The sequence below is a fragment of the Acinonyx jubatus genome, chromosome E1, assembly GCF_027475565.1.
Source record: "Acinonyx jubatus isolate Ajub_Pintada_27869175 chromosome E1, VMU_Ajub_asm_v1.0, whole genome shotgun sequence".
NCBI classification, from domain to species: Eukaryota; Metazoa; Chordata; class Mammalia; order Carnivora; family Felidae; genus Acinonyx; species Acinonyx jubatus.
Genome location: NC_069397.1, coordinates 3,011,010 through 3,023,683, shown reverse-complemented (window position 1 = coordinate 3,023,683; position 12,674 = coordinate 3,011,010). Strand labels below are relative to the sequence as shown.

General features: G+C 44.2%; 1 protein-coding gene across 1 annotated transcript in view; it reads right to left on the bottom strand.

The window, feature by feature from the left end:
* The window catches only part of NDEL1 (nudE neurodevelopment protein 1 like 1), a 90,809-nt gene extending 84,306 nt beyond the window's left edge, over positions 1–6,503 (bottom strand). The window contains exon 1 of the mRNA XM_027047711.2: positions 6,448–6,503. The gene's annotated coding sequence lies outside the window, so the exon portion shown is untranslated. The remainder of the gene's footprint in view (positions 1–6,447) is intronic.
* Positions 6,504–12,674: the final 6,171 nt, after the last annotated feature.

Genomic DNA, 12,674 nt, shown 5'->3' with positions numbered 1-12,674 from the left:
CCAACATTCCTGGCATCCTATTCATCTGTGTTAAACAGCTGCGTGTTAACTTGGTGCACATTTGGACAGCACCCAAGCGCCGAGGAAGAATGAGCTGAAAACGGAGGTCAGTGGCCAGTGGTGACCTTGGACTGCGCTCCCTGGAGTCTGTCCCAGCTGCAGGCTGGACCTCAAAAACCACTTTAGAGAAGACAGCATTGCTTTCCATATGCACAGCGTGGGATGATATAATTACTCTCCTCTTACATAACAATCGGCGTGCGAGAAGCAATAAAAATAGCTTTCATTTATTGGATACTCGGTATGGGACAGGCCCTGTGATAAGTACCCGCCAAACATCCATTCACAGCAGCTCTGTGAAGTAGCTCTTCGTGTCCCCACTTTACAGATGAGAAAACCAAGTCTCCGAGAAGTTAAGCAACTTGTCCGGATCACAGGGCAGGCATGACAAAGTCTGTATTCATAGAGCCTCTGAAGACACCAGAGAACGAAGAAATCCACCTGAGATGAGGAGGAAGAGTGGAGAACCAAAAAGGCTGGGCAAGCTGCCCGAGGACACACAGCTAACAGGATTCAGGATTCCTCAACGCCCAGACCAGTTCATTCTTTCCGATTTTCTCTCTTAAGCTACTATTTCTTGGATGATTTCTTCAGACACCTGCCTGCTCTGCTTCCGTGTTCTCATCACTCACAAACATCAGTCCTCCCTGGTGCTTTTGTCCTCTATCATCTTCCCTCGAGTTGAAAGCTGTGGAGAAATCTAATAAGAACTGCAAAGTGACCCTTTAGCTCTTCCTCTGACCCATGGAAAGAAAAAAAAAAGATAGAAAGTGCTAGAAAATCTCTGCGAGTCTGTATTCACCGATTTGGAATTAGTAATTATTTAACCAGAAAAGGATTAAACTTTACCTTTCTTCTTTCCTCCCAAAAAAAAACAGATTGCTGAGCAGATAACACAGTGGGAACACGGTTAAATGGAGTCATGATCAAAAGGGAAGCCTGTTAATGAAAATTTTAACCCAAAAGAACCTAAATGCCCATCAGTAGGGTATGATCATATATCCACACAATGGGCACCTGGAAGGCTCAGTCAGTTGAGCGTCCAACTCTTGATTTAGGCTCAGGTCATGATCCTAGTGTCGTGGGATCAAGCCCTGCATCGGGCCCCACACTGAGCATGGAACCTGCTTAGGATTCCCTCTCTCTCTCCCCCACTCAACGCGCACTCTCTCTCTAAAATAAAATAAAATAAAATAAAATAAAATAAAATAAAATTCCTCCCAAAATAAAATAAAAATATATCCACACAATGGAGTATCATGTTACCACTAACGATGACGTCATAGGACAACGTATCATAATATGAGGACAAATTAGGATTAGTAAGTCAAAAGCATGACTACAAATTAAGATGACTCTGTTTTTATTTTTGTAAGTACATGGCTATAGAAAAATCGATTTATATTTTCTTTTTTTGTGCATACCTGTATTTTCCAAATTTTCTACAGCAAATACAGATTTCTTTCTTAATCCAAGGAAGGGAAAAATATCATTAAAAATTAGAATAACAATGAGATATAACTTTCTGCTAATCAGATTAGAAAACTGTAAAAGAAATGATAATGTGGGAGCCCGGGTGGCTCAGTCTGTTAAGTATCCAACTTCAGCTCGGGTCATGATCTCACAGTTTGTGGGTTCGAGCCCCGTGTCAGGTTCTGTGCTGACAGCTCAGAGCCCGGAGCCTGCTTCGGATTCTGTGTCTGCCTCTCTCTCTGCCCCTCCCCAACTTGTACTCGCTCACTCTCTCAAAAATAAAATAAACTTTAAAAAAATGTTTAAAAAAATAATAATAAGACAAAATAAATGATAATACTCAGTGCTGCTAACAGGATGAGAAAGCCAGGGTGCCTGAGTGGGCTCAGTCAGTTGAGTGTCTAGCTCTTGATTTCAGCTCAGGTCATGATCCCAGTGTCGTGGGATCAAGCCCCACATGGGGCTAAGATTCTTTCTCTCTGTCTCCCTCTTCCCCTCACCCCCACTCATGTGTGCTGTCTCTCAAATAAAAAAAAAGAAAAGTATGAGAAAGCCAATGCTCTTGTACAACACTGGTCAGAGTGCAAATATAACTATCACAGTTACCAGGATGGACTGAATACTTGTCTCTTTACTTCCTCTTGAAACACCACAACAAAGACAGGACAAGAATCCTAAAAGGCAGAAATCCACCAGGACAGCAGGACAGTGCACAGAAGAGGAGACAACGGTGGACACAAGATGTTACCAGAATCTGGGGAGATGGAAGGTAGATTGGTGAGTGGTAGCTGTTGGAGTGGATCAGAGAAGTCTGGAAACTGAATGCCAACCAGAAGCAAGCAGTGTTGTGCCTCGGTCCTACCGACCGGCTCAAGAATTGGAGGTGACAGCTTATGTCAGAAGGTGGTGTGGGGTGGGGCTAAAAACAGGAAGATCTGTTGAAAGTACAGCGTGTTTACAAAACACTCAGAGGCTGATTTCACAGCCCAGGCAATTGATAAGCCAAGGTATTTATCTTTCCCACCCTAGCAGGAGGAGGACATTTATTCTCTGGAGAAACTAAACCAGAGAAGCTCCAGACCAGAGGGCAAGGCTTGGTCACCACACCACAAAGAGAAGGGAGATAGAGGGAGGGCAGATCCTTCAAAGGCTGCATATTGAATGATGAGATCCCAGCTTCCTTCCCCTGACAGCCCCCCAAGAATGCCTACAGCCTAGCTTGTATCCTCCAGGCAGGAGATCAGAGACTCTCTCTCAACCTCTCTGGCTCCAGAGAGGTCTCCCAACCACAGCACCTGGTCTGCCCACCAGATTGCCTCAGGGAGAGGCCCAACAGCCAACAGGATCCTCCACCCAATCCCTCCCCCCACACCCACACGGAGCCTCCAATCAGCTTCTAGTTCCTTGATCATAAAAATGAACATTTAGCAAGGAACCCACAAACATTTGAAAAAGCCTCCAATATAAAAGATAGAACAAAATCACACAAAGGAAACAGGAGTAGTAGATACAATGGGGGGAGCAGAGATAAAACAGAAAAAGAAAATTTATCCTTACCTTTAATGTTTATTTATGTTTGAGAGAGAGAGAGAGAGAGAGAGAGGCAGAGAGAGAGAGAGGGAGAGACAGAATCCAAAGCAGGTTTCAGGCTCTGAGCTGTCAGCACAGAGCCCAATGTGGGGCTTGAACCCACCAACTGTGAGATCATGACCTGAGCCAAAGTTGGATGCTTAACTGACGGAGACACCCCGGAACCCCAAAAAAGAAAGACTTTAATATCTTCAGAGAAATAAAGATATCATCACATCCATAAAAAAAGAACGTGGTGCTACAAAAAAGGAGCAAGACAAGAACCTTTTTTTTTTAAATGAGGGTTGAAATTAAAATATGCAGTTTAAAAAAAGATGGCAACAGAGATGATCTGATGTGTCTGTTCCTAATGAGAAAATGTAAAAGCCCTGTTGGAGGCGAATCAGTGAGACATATGTTAAAACTAAGAAAACAAAAAACTGAAGCAACCGTCAACTCCAGGGGGGAGAAATTAAACAAAAGGAAGGAAATAGTAACAATAAACTAGACAGCTCTGAGAACAATACTTACATAGTTATGGCATAACATACTTCTATAATGTAAACTGAACACTGATTTAACCAAAATTTGTGATATAACCATACCGGGAAGATGTGGGAGCAATGATATAGATAGGGTGATGCATCCTTACCTTTTGGAATAAGTAAATAGATAATGACTACAGTAGAAAAAAAGTACAGCCATACAACCACTTTAGAAACAACAAAAATAATTGCTAGTGTTTATATCTGGTAGGGAGAACTTGGAAGTGGGAAGATGAGACAGGGAAACGCTATTTTTTTTTATTGTGCAGCTTTAATAAAAAAATTTTAAATAAATAAAAAGTATGACATTTTATTAGAGGAATTTGGATGAATGAATTAAGACTATAAATATATGCATAACCTTTCATCCAGCAGTCAATTTGTAAGAATTTATACTAAGGAAATAACAGGGCTAATATGCAAAGATGTATGTTCAATGGTGGTTACTGGAGAATTATTTCTTATTATACCAATAAATAGGAAATAGTCTAAACATCCATTGTAGAGACTGAGTTAATAAATTATGGTATGTCCACACACTGGAATACTACACAGCTGTTAAGAAAGACAAGCTAGAGGGGCGCCCGGGTGGCTCAGGTGGTTAAGTGTCTGACTCCTGACTTCGGCTCAGGTCATGGGTTCCTGGGATAGAGCCATGCATCAGTCTCTGTGCTGACAGCACAGAACCTACTTGGGATTCTCTCTCTCCCTCATTATCTGCCCCTCCCCACATACACACTCTGTCTTACTCGTTCAAAATAATAAAATTAAATAAATAAATAAATAAATAAATAAATAAATAAATAAATAAATAAAATAAATTTAAAAATTAAAAAATTAAATAAACATTAAAAAAAGACAGACAAGATAGATATTTATAAACTAACATGAGGGGTACCTGGGTGGCTCAGTCGGTTGAGCATCCGAATTTGGCTCAAGTCACGATCTCGTGGTTTCATGGGTTCAAGCCCAGCATCAGGCTCTGTGCTGACAGCTCAGAGCCTGGAGCCTGTTTCAGATTCTGTGTCTCCCAACCCCTCTCTGCCCCTCCCTGACTCTAGTGCTCTGTCTCCCTCTGTCTTTCAAAACTAAATAAATGTTAAAAAAAAAAATTTTTTTTAAACTAACATGAGATGATACTCAAGTGATATTATTAAAGGAGAAAAGGTTAAAGGACAGTAAATAGAGTTGGACATAAGAAATATTTATTGTAGAAGTCTAGTTAATTTCCAGAATATAGAATATAAGAACTCCTATAACTCAACAACAACAGCAACAACAACTCAATTGAGAACTGTGTGAAAGGGGTGCCTGGGTGACTCAGTTGGTTGAGTGTCCGACTTCAGCTCAGGTCATGGGTTTGTGGGTTTGAGCCCCTGCATCAGGCTCTGTACTGACAGCTCACAGCCTGAAGCCAGCTTCGGATTCTTTGTCTCCCTCTCTCTCTCTCTCTCTGCCCCTCCCCTGCTTGCATTCTCTTTCTCTCAAGAATAAACATTAAGGGGCGCCTGGGTGGCTCAGTCGGTTGAGCGTCCGACTTCAGCCCAGGTCACGATCTTGTGGTCCGTGAGTTCGAGCCCCATGTCAGGCTCTGGGCTGATGGCCCAGAGCCTGGAGCCTGCTTCTGATTCTGTGTCTCCCTCTCTCTCTGCCCCTCCCCCGTTCATGCTCTGTCTCTCTCTGTCTCAAAAATAAATAAATGTTAAAAAAATTTTTTTTTAATAAAAAAAATTAAAAAATAAATAAACATTAAAATTGTTTTTTAATTTTTTTTTAGTCTAGAAATCTATACGCCAAAAATGTCCATAGTCATCTTTGGGGATGGAATCATGCAAAAACTTTCACTTTCTCTGTATTGTTGGGGTTTATAGCAACTATCATACCAGTTAAAAAAAAAAAAAAGGTCTAGTTCCATTTAGAAAATGAAATAAAAGTAGGGGCATCTGGGTGGCTCAGTCGGTAAAGTGTCTGACTTGTGATTTCTGCTCAGGTCATGATCCCATGATCTGTGGGTTTGAGCCCCAAGTCGGGCTCTGTGCTGTGCTGACAACATGTAGCCTGCTTTGGATTCTCTCTCTCTCTCTCTCTCTCTCTCTCTCTCTCTCTCTCCCCTGCTTGCACTCTCTTTCATAATAAATAAATAAACTTTAAAATTAAAAAAAAAAAAACGAACTAAAAGTAACCTCAAGTCCTGAAGGATATCATCTTACAGTTTACAAAACACTTTCGTCATCATCGTCCTGCTTCAGCATCACAGAAATCCCACAAAATAGAGACACCGTGTCATTCCGTAGACAAGAAAACAGGCTCATGGGCTCGGAGAAATCTACCCATGAGTGAGACAAGGAGCCAGGATTCGTGGCACTCTCCTAACTTGGTCAGCTCAGTGTGATTTTTAAGTATCACAGGGACCGTGTCTCAGTCAGTCCCAGATAAACCTGTCTGAGCCCCGGAAACTCTCTCTGCACCCCAGGAAGAAGCTACCCGGGCAGCCCAGGAAATAGAAAAACAAATCAAGGGATTTTGGGGAGACGTGGACAGGCACTGTGGTTTCAGGAAGCCACCCAAGCAAAACTCTCGCGTCACGGCCAGAGAAATAACCAGCTTCACATACTGACCTCAGCCTTTGACAGCTCCCCCCAACCCCAACCATGGAGGAAGACGGTCCGCAGACCACCAGGACCCCTCGCCCCTGGTGTCCACCCTCCCCTGGCCCAGAACTTCTCCGATCACACTCTCCCACCCCCCCCCCACCCCACCCCGCCTCGTCCGCCCTACCCTCCCAGTAGCAGGACGGTACCTGGGCCTGTGTCCCAGGGCTCACCGATCAGACCAAGAGCAGCACGCTTGGTGTGGGGGGGGGGGGGGGGACACGGGCTGGACCCGCTGAAACAAAGCGGAAGTCAACAGGAAGCGTGAGAATCACCTTTTGACAGAGGCACACGGGCACAGGAAGTGGGTTGTGGCCTGAAGGCTGGGGCCTGGCATCTGGAAGTGAGGCAACCCTTCCACCTTCCCTGGCCTCTGAGGAAGGGAAGAGAGAGATCAAGCCTCGCTTACCTCCTCGGCCACACTTTTTCACGGCTCCCCATTTTCACTACCCACGCATGCACGCCCCCGTCCCCATGTTTGGACGGGACCAGAAGGGCAGGGGAAAGGCTGTCACTCACTAAGGACGGGAGACGCGCAGAACACGGGAGAGGGTGAAGTCAGACTTGGAGGTCCGAGTCTCACTTTCCCCATCTACGAAATGGGGGTGATTCCAGGGCTGGCCTCACAGGTCATGTGTGCAGCAGGCTTCACGTATGTCCCCTTCAGTGGGTGCTGGTGTCCTCCCTCCTCTCTGCCTCTCCAGACCTGCCCCCACTCCTCAATCATGACCAGATCAGACCACCCCTGGTCTGGGGACTCACCCTGAACGCTGCCTGCAGGCCTCACGTATCATTTAGTCGCACCATATGGGAGAAGCACTTTTTTTTTTTTTAATTGTTTATGTATTTGTTTTGAGACAGAGAGAGAGAGAGCAGGGGAGGGGCAGAGAGACTGAGAATCCCAAGCGGGCTCTGTGCTGTCAGCGCAGAGCCCAACAGGGGGCTCAGTCTCGCAAATCGTGGTATCATGACCTGAGCCAAAATCAAGAATCCGATGCTCAACCGAATGAGCCACCCAGATGCCCCTCTGCATCATTTTTAAGAATCACTACTGAGGCCCTATACTGACCATTCCTTTCCCGGGGTGATGTGTGACCTCCCCGGGGTCACCCAGTGAGGGTAGAGGCTGCATGGATCTGTCTCTGTATCCCCAGGAACATTCAGCAGAACGCTAGAAGTTAATCCATAAGTGTCGCGAATCTTCCAGATGCTATGGAAACACCACCGTATTTAAAGTGCGCAGGTAAACTCAGGAGCCTGGGCTGAGGACCCCACACCAGTGGGCAGGAGGCTGTGGCAAAGCCCTACATGAGGGCAGGACCAGGGTAAGCCTTGGCTCCTCTTAGCGCCTCTCTCACAACCCCCGAAAGCCCTAAAGATGTGAAATGGGCAATAAACCAAAGCTTGATGTGCCAGGAAGTCTAGCTCCTACCCACCCTATCCATTTCCAGAAGGATCCCTGCTGAGCCCGAAGTAATGCTCAAATCCCCCTCAAAAGCAATTCTTAGACTTGTCACCAGATCAGGAGACCAGCCCTCCTCCCAGCTCTCTGTCCTCACCTCCCAAAACTCCTTCTTTTCAGATGATGACACCTTCTTCAAGATTACTCCCTCCAATGTACCACTCCCCAGGGTGCCCACCTAGCTTATTCTTTTTTTTAAAGTTTATTTATCTTTGAGAGGGAAAGAGAGACAAAGCAGGAGCAGGGGAGGGGCAGAGAGATAAGGAGACACAGAATCTGAAGAAGGCTCCAGGCTCCGAGCAAGTGTTCAGCACAGAGCCCAACGTGGGGCTCGAACCCACGAACCGTGAGATCATGACCTGAGCCAAAGTCGGTCACTTAACCAACTGAGCCACCCAGGCGCCCCTCTTCCCACTTTTTTAACTTGCTATTTTTAAATAATCTCTCCGCCCAACATGGGACTTGAACTTCCAACCCTGAGATCAAGAGTTGCGTGCTCTTCCGGCTGAGCCAGCCAAGCACCCCTCTTCCCATCGTACAGACGAGGAAACTGAGACCCAAAGAGGCCACACAGCTTGCCTAAGGTCACACAGTAAGTGGACTCACACTCAAACTTGCGTTGCAGACATTTCAATGACAAAATAAAACAAATAAAATCTTAAATTAAAAAAAAAAACTTGTATTTTCACGAGGGAACCCGTTAGTTGGTTTATCAAAGTTTTCAACCCACAGCGCTCTAAATTGAATTGAACAGATGGCACTATACAGCCACAGAGAAAGCAAACATATGGGGGGGGGAAAAAACAACAACACCCTTACAGGGTTCTTGATCTTGGGGGATTCACCGCTGGAGGAAGCACAGAGCCAAAACGTTAGGGCTCAAGGTTCCCCCTGCCTCAGTTTCCACTTCCTAGGTGCTCAAGCAAGATCTTGGCCCTCCAAGTCTGGATGGCAACAACACGTCTTTAGAGCGCCACCTGCTGGTTGTGTTTAGGTATTCATGATACGTTTCATCCCCCTCCAGCGAGCCGCAGCTCAGGGTCTGCTGCAGGTTGAGCTGTCTCCGGGATTCTCGTCCTTGCCAGCCTGGTTTATTTCTGCTCCTTCTCTGGCCTTCAGCATCCACCATTCACTGTTTCTGTTACTGGTTCAGATAACCCGTTCTTCTATAAACGATAATGTGGTACCCCACGCTTGAGTAGCTCCCTGACCTCAATTCAGTTCAGCTCAATAGGCATTTCTTGAGCTCCTATTGGGAGAAAAGCGTGTGACTTCAACCAAACATTCCTTATTTCACTAACATTAAAGCAAAGGGTCAAGCCAGGCACTTAGCGTTCCAACCAAGGCATAAAGATTTAAAATGGATCCCTACCAGGGGCGCCCGGGTGGCTCAGTCGGTTGGGTGTCCAACTTCAGCTCAGGTCATGATCTCACGGTTCATGGGTTCAAGCCCCACGTGAGGCTCTGTGCTGACAGTTCAGAGCCTGGAGCCTGCTTTGGATTCTGTGTCTCCCTCTCTCTGCTCATGCTCTGTGTGTGTGTGTGTGTGTGTGTGTGTGTGTGTGTGTCTCAAAAATAAGTAAACATTAAAAATTAAAAAAAAAAAAACGGATCCCTATCAGAAAGTATTTGCAACATCCACATGGACATATGTCTATTTACCTATACTTACATCCATCTAAAACAAATAAGAAAAGGGAAGCATCCAACTAGAAACCAGCAAAAGGTATAGATAAGTTCATAGCAGAAGAAATACAAATAGGCAAGGGCATTTTTAAGAAACATCTCTTTCTTCTATTCTTTTAAATTTGATTTTAAAAATTATTCTATTTTCCCCATTAGCTTCATAATTACACATTCTTTTACCATTCCTTTAATGGTTATCAAGAGATTATGTGGGGGAGCCTGGATGGCTCAGTTGGTTGAGCATCCAACTTCCGTTCAGGTCATGATCTCACAGTCCATGAGTTCAAGCCCCATGCCAGGCTCTGTGCTGACAGCTCAGAGCCTGGAGCCTGCTTTGGATTCTGTGTCTCCCTCTCTCTCTGCCCCTCTCCCACTCACACTCTGCCTCTCTCTCTCTCCTTCAAAAAATAAAATAAAATAAACATTTAAAAAAAAGAAATGACTGTTGTTTAAAAAAATTATGTGCCTCTTTGAAATACTAATCTACCATAACTTGTATGTTTACCACTCCCCAGATAGTGCAAGAATCTTACAATTGAGGGGCGCCTGGGTGGCTCAGTCGGTTAAGCGGCCGACTTCGGCTCAGGTCATGATCTCGCAGTCCGTGAGTTCGAGCCCCGCGTCGGGCTCTGTGCTGACAGCTCAGAGCCTGGAGCCTGTTTCAGATTCTGTGTCTCCCTCTCTCTGACCCTCCCCTGTTCATGCTCTGTCTCTCCCTGTCTCAAAAATAAATAAAACGTTAAAAAAAAATTTAAAAAAAAAAAAAGAATCTTACAATTGAACTCCACCTACCCCCCTCCTGCCTTCTGGTTATTATTGTCAAGTATTTTAATGCTTCACGTATTTTTAAACTCTTAAGATATTATTTTTCTATACAGCCAATATTCACGTATATATCCAATGCAGTTACCTTTTGTCATTCATTCATTCCTTCATTCTTTGTTCCCATTGGGAACATTTTCTCTCCCTGTTTTCATTTGTAAACCTCTCTGTTCCACCTTCATTTTTGAAGAATATTTTTCTCTATATAAAATCCTAGATTGGCAGCTATTTCTTTCAGTCATTTAAAGATTATACCATGTAGCCTTCTGCTCACTCCGGAGGCACATAGACCATGTGTGGCCTTGACTTCCACTGTCTCCTGGATCCCACCATTTATCTTGAAAATGAGCTCTCAGTATTGTTATCACTCCTCTACAAGTAATGTGACTTTTTTCTCTCAGCCAACTTTTTAAAATTCTCTTTTCTTCTGTTTTCAGAAGTTTGACTACAATGTGCCTATGGGGGGATTTTTTGGTATTTATTTTGCTTGAGGGTTGTTGTTTCTTGAATCTGTGGCTTAATGTCTTGCATTAATATTATCAAATTTGTAATCAGTAACTCTTGAACTACTGCTTCTGAACCAGTCACTCACTATCCTTTACTTGAATGACTCCAGGGAAATGTATTTAGACTTCTATACCATATTTCATATTTTCTTATTTTCCAACCTTTTCCCCTACTCCATGCTTCAGACGATATATTTTCTACTGACCTATCTTTCCATATACTAATCCTCTCTTCTGTTGTATCTAATCTGCTGTGAAACCCATCTATAGAGTTTTTTATTTCAGTAATAGTATTTTGCAGTTTCAGAATTTCCACTTGGCTCTTTTTAAAAACTATTTGTAGGGGGATGGGCAAAGTGGGTGAAGGGGAGTGGGAGGTTCAGGCTTCCAGTTATGAGGTGAATAAGTCACGGGAATAAAAGGCATAGCATAGGGAATATAGACAATGATATTGTACTAGCATCATATGGTGAGAGGTAGTAGCTATACTTGTGCTGAGCATAGCATAACATATAGAAAAGTTGAGTCACTGGGACGCCTGGGTGGCTTGGTCGGTTAAGCATCCGACTTCGGTTCAGGTCATGATCTCATGGTCCGTGAGTTCGAGCCCCGTGTTGGGCTCTGTGCTGACAGCTTGGAGCCTGGAGCCTGTTTCAGATTCTGTGTCTCCCTCTCTCTCTGCCCCTCCCCTGTTCACGCTCTGTCTCTCTCTGTCTCAAAAATAAATAAACGTTAAAAAAAAAAAAGTTGAGTCACTATGTTGTACACCTGAAGTTAATGTAGCATTGTGTGTCAATTATACTCAAATTAAAAACTTTTTCAGCGTCTCTAGTTATTCTTTATGTTCTTGAATACATTAGAGTCCATTACAATAATAGTAATATCTTTTTCTCCTTTGGATCTGGTTCTATCCTCTGCTTTTCTCTTGGCTTTTGTTTCCATAAGTCTTGTCTCCTAGCTTATCTGTTAATTTTTTTTAAGTAGGTTTCACACCCAGCACAGAGCCCAACATGGGGCTTGAACTCACAACCCTGAAGGTGAGACCTGAGCTGAGATCAAGAGTTGGGTGCTTAACCAACTGAGTCCAGCCAGGTGCACACACATACTCCTCCCCCTACTCCCCATTAATTTTTGTTATATGCTGAATGCTGGGTAGCATGAAAAATTGTAGAGGCTCCACGGGATGTTATTTTTCCAGAAGATATATAAATTCTGGTTGACATTCTTCCAGGCAGTTAGAGTAGGGTCAAATCATATGATCCAATCAGGACTGAGACTACCAGGCTTTGTATGGGCTGGCCCATGTCTGGATTGTCCTTACTCCTAGGTCATAGCCCCGCAGGAGTCTCAACTGAAACCCTAGAGGATTGACCAGATTCTTCTTTCTCACCAGATCCTGAATTCCAATTTTAGGCCACCATTTTCTGCTCAGCCTCAAGGCCTCCCAAGCAAATCAGCAAATTCCTTAAGGAATTTCTTCAAGGAAAGCAGTGGAGAAGATGCCCCTTACCTCAAAGTGGTTTCTTTCTCTACAGGATCCTGGTTACTTAAGTTCTGCCCATGTTAGCTACTCTCTGAAGCCTTAAAACAGCTGTGCATGCGAATGTGAGTGGGCGTGGGTACTTATGTGTATGACCTAATTTTTACATTGTTCTCTAAAGGAATCCTAGTCTGATACAAGCCACCATGTCTTGACCAGAGGCAAAACTCAACGAGGACACATTTTTTTTTCAAGGATAACTCGGACTCTTCTGTGGAAAACAGACCATAGGGGGCCAGATGAGGGAGGAGAGGGGAAGGAAGAAGGAAAGTTAAAAGGCTATCTTGAATTCCAAACAAGTTGCTGATAGTGTCTTGAGCTAGGATATTGACAGTGATCACAGAAGTGGAAGATTTCAAG